Source organism: Humulus lupulus, chromosome 3 (assembly GCF_963169125.1).
Source record: "Humulus lupulus chromosome 3, drHumLupu1.1, whole genome shotgun sequence".
Lineage (NCBI taxonomy): Eukaryota > Viridiplantae > Streptophyta > Magnoliopsida > Rosales > Cannabaceae > Humulus > Humulus lupulus.
In genome coordinates, this window is record NC_084795.1 from 249,532,318 (window position 1) to 249,537,354 (window position 5,037).

Here is a 5,037-nt window from a genome sequence, read left to right on the forward strand (position 1 = left end):
AAATATTTACAAGTTGTTCTCAGTACAAAATAGTCATTACAATTTCAAATTTACAATCCCGCCGACCTAAGCGGCAAAATAGGGTAAACCCCCTAGTTCCTCTGAGAACGCCTTGGCCGTGGTGGTCAAGCGGCCGCATATGTACACATCACCACCTAAGCTCTCCACTCAAGGTTGGGTGAGCTTTTCCTTCCCTTTACCTGCACCACATAGCACCCATGAGCCAAGGCCCAGTAAGAAAAGCATAATAAAACATAATATAATATCAACAATGACCGTAATAATCATTTAGGACCAACAGTCCAAACAAATAGGTGACAGTTGCAAAAGTCACTAATATGGGGATGGCACCCTTTAGCCATGTGACGATAGGATCACCAGGGCTTAACAGCTAAGTGAGCATCTCACTAGCTTTAACAGGATAGGTGCATGGTGATTAGTCACCAACATAACCTTCCTCATGACTCTAGAGTCATAACTATGGAACATCGTTCCTTAGCCATTTGACAAGCAGTCACCGGGGCCATATGCCCTGGCTCTGTATAACTAGTCTCAGACTAGCCAAGCGCTTATAATTTTCATCGACCTTAGGGTCGGTCCAGTGTTAATGCCTTAGAGCCATTCAACATTGATATCGATTAGATCTAATCTTCATTCGGCCCTGCGTTCAGGACGCTCATGCCGTTTCTGACTCTTAGGTCAGTGTCCCTGACTATTCAGTGCCATATACAAGTAATCAACATTCACTAGCATTTAATATGCAATCCATGTCCACATCTATTAATCAACATGCCTCAATAGCAAACTCGCATGTCACATATACACAGGGTGCAGTTCTCTTATCTCAGGTTCGAGCGAGAAATATAATAAGGACGACCCCTGAGAACGATCGATCTTTTAGTTCCTTAGCGGTTACCTAATCACAACCAATGATAACCTCCATTAATGAGAATCCACATAAATAGGGTCTTAGCCTAAACACCACTCTCGGGACCTCGAAATATGCCCACACGGTGAGTAGATTCGATCCCGGGCCTTAAGGATTGAAACCCCAAGTCAAAAACCCTTAAAAACACTCAAAACGAGACTTAGAAGGAACAGGGTAGCGCTACAACGCTCAACCCCTAGCGCCCCAGCGCTATACTCAGAACCACCAACATGCCAAAAAGGCTCCTGAGGAGCGCTGTAGCGCCCTAGGGTGGGCGCTATAGTGCTACCTCCAGACCAGCACTCCCCTGAACCGACCTTCTTCAACTCCTTCGATTCTAACTTGATATCCAAGCTTCCAAATCCCATTCTTGATTCCAAATGAACCCACATGCATGCATTAAACATCATATTATAATATAATTCACATATACATGCATAATATAATTTAATGGCATAATTAAGCAAATATGGCCCTCCCGGCCTACTAATCCCGCCATTAAACCACATCGGAGAATTCGGGGCATTACAATAACATTGCTTTAACTTTTATATTCCTAAATCTTGTTTGAAATTGTAGGATGCCTATAGGTTTTTCTGTTACAATAGTATTAATAAAGCACAAAACAAGACTGAGGACAATGATGAGGCCCCTTCTGTGTGTGGATATGATGAGAATGATGTAAATGGGGAGATTGTAAGATCCGGTTTTAAATTGGCATTTTCGTGACAATTTTGTATGGTTTAATTAATTGATTTTGTAATAAATTAATTCTTTGATTTGGTTAGTTAATCAAATATGGTAAAATTTTGTACTAATTTATTTGATTGATTTGTGAATCAACTTAATTATTCAATCTAAATAAATCAGGTCAAATTGGGTGAATTAAATGAGTATTAAAGAATTTTTTAAATTTAAATATTTAATTGATATTGCTCAAAAAGTCTTTTTAACATCTAATATAATTACCCAAGAAAAAAAACATCTTATATAATTATAAATCAATGTGGATTTGTTTGGAAGAGACTAGGGTTGGGCATTGGTCGCTTTAGACGGTTTTTTCATATTCTTAAATCTAAATTCGGTTTTTGGTCCGTATTGGTACAATTCAAAAACCGACCGACCAAACTTGTTACTGGATAAAACTGACCGTTTTGAACCGCAGTTTGGTCAGTTAAACCAACCAAACCAATTTTTATTTATTTTTCATAATTTTTGAGAAAATTTAAGTTAAAAAAAAACTAAAAAATATGGATTGTTGGAATTCATTTTTGAGATTTTTTTAATATGAAAATGATTCATTTAACTTGTTAACTTGAATGTTCAAAATCTAAATACATAGAACATAATTACATCCACAAATTTGATAGTTTGAAACATAATTAAAAGCCCATAAGCATAACCTTAAATCACAACACATTAGCAAAAATCCAATGTTATTGTCCAATCCAAAACAACACACAATTAATTAAAACCAAAAGCCTACAACCACAAATCACAATACATGGTTAAAGTTTAAACTTAAAGTCCAATACAACACAAATTAAATCTAAGTCTTGGTCCACTACAACACAAATCAAGTTCAAAAGAGTAGATGGAAAACAAAGTCCAATCCAAAATCCAACGTTCATTTCATGGTTGTATCAAGCAACAATGACAACCTGCTCCTAAGACAAAATAAATAATAAAATTATAATGTATGACACATGTTACATAATACTTGAAATAAATATACTAAACTAAAATCTTAGAATTCAACTAGTTACCTTGATATTTTAGTTGTTTTTATCCGTCCCACTCTCGCTCCTAGACTCACTGCCAAGATTCTCAGGAACATAGGTAATACACGAGCCACCGTATTTCTATATGTTAGACACAATTTACATTTAACAAAACAAATCAAATATAAACACAATTTACCATGTGAATGATCTATTTACATATTTATATAACTAGATCATGAACAAAAACTACAAGATTTAAATGACCAAATATCAAAATTAAAAAAACTAGAACATGCTTTCATTTCCAATTAAAAACACAAAACAAGCACAAGATATTAATTCAAAACAAGTAAAATAGAGAGTTTATGAAACTTTTTCACTGAGAAAGTATCAACTTAATGTTCACTAATCACTAGTCATAAATATCAACCACAAGAATAAGTAAATAACCTCATCAATTCAAAATTTCAAAGTCTAACAGAAACAAAAGAATTAAAATAAAAAAATCTAACTATAACTTAATCCAAGTAATAACCAACATTTAACAAAACATAATATATCCAAAAAATGCAAAAACTGAAAACTTAGTCAAAAGAAAGTAAAATAATAATAAATAACATAACATGACATAATACAAATTAAATCAATAAACATCAATAATTTTGTTGATGATAGGCAATTCCATTTTAAAATTCTTTTGGTTAATATTTATTTATTAAGATGGATCTGTAGCTTTTAGGCCAAAGCCATTTTGTACATGTGAACTTATTTACAATAACATAATAATGAATAAACATACACAAATTTACAATAACATAACAGAACACAAATGAAATCAATAGATAAAAAAAGAAAAGAGATAAACTAAGATAAAGAGATTTATACCTCTTTCAGCCGTGAGCCTCTATGAAGCAAAGGGACTCGAACCTGGAGTGCCACTGGAGAATGAGTGACGCTAGAGAGGGAGAGCCTTAGACTTAGAGTGTCGCCGACTTTACTTGTGGTGGGCTGTAAGAGTACGACTCCGAGAGATATAGTGAGAGAGAGGGCTAAGCTGTGAGCCACCGTTAAGAGAATAGGGAGGGCTGCCATCAACGTCGTGACTGTGAGAGGATAGGGAGGTGCTGGCTTGCGTGAGACAAAGGGAAGGGGAAGGGGAAAGGGAAGCCCTGCCGCCGATGCAACAAAGGGAAGAAAGAGGGAAGAATGACTGAGAGATAATAAGATAGAGAGAGAAAGAAAGTATCGGTGGTGCCCTACTTTTTTATTTTTTGAAAATTATATATTTATTTAATATATGTAATAATTAATAATTATATATAATATTATATGCATATAAATATATATATATATATATATATACGGTTAAAAGTAAAACCTGAAAAGCATATAATAAAGGCAATGTTTGGTCATTTTCCGTGTTCTCTATCGGTGCACCACTGATTTTCAAACCGATCGAACAGTGTCGGTTTACGCCGTTAACTGTTTTTTCGGTGTTCGGTTGAATTGATTTTGGTTTTTCCGGTGCTTGAAAAGTCGGTGTACTCGGTTTTTTCGGTTTTCTGGATTTTATGCTCAGCCCTAGAAGAGACTGTGAATCATTACAAGTTTTTTAGCTAAGTTGGAAGCATTAAATGGCTGATTTCATAATTAGACTCTTATTATTGTAACAATAGATATTTCTTGAAGGAAAATCAAGATCTAAGCCATATAAAGACTCTAATTGATTTTTGTCTTGTATAAAATCAATTAGGGTTTATTTTTAATTGAGTTGGATGAAGAGAATCAATCTTGAAATTTTTGCATGAACCTAGCATGCTATACATGAATCTAGACAGGTTTCTATGCAACAGTTCATCTGACTATTGTAATATTTTTGGTAAAAATCCATTAGTTGATTTCTATCTTTCATTTTTTTTAATCAATCTTTGATTGTATATTCTTATTAATGAAAACATGGAATTCATCCACTATAAATAGTGTGTCATTCTAAAGAGTTTGACATCCATTTTTCAAGTAAAGAAATATTTGGATTGTTTATTTTGAGAGCTTAATTGTGAGTTTTTTTCTTCTTCTGAGTGCTTAAAAAAATGCATGAAGATTTTATAAGTGTTTGTTTTGTAAAGGCATGCATTGAAGTTTTTCTCATTAAGCTAAGTGTTGAAGTTCAAAGTCATAATGCTAATCATCAAGGATGAGGATCTCACATCATTCTTCGTTCTTCGAGAGGAAGAACTTTTCATCTTAAGAAAAGGTGGATCATGATGAAGGGGGTTCATGTGCACAAGTTGAGTAGTGCTTGCTAAACAAGATAAGAACATCAAATATTATCCTTTATTTAATATAAAAAGTCAGTAAGTGACATCATACATTTTGCACCGATTT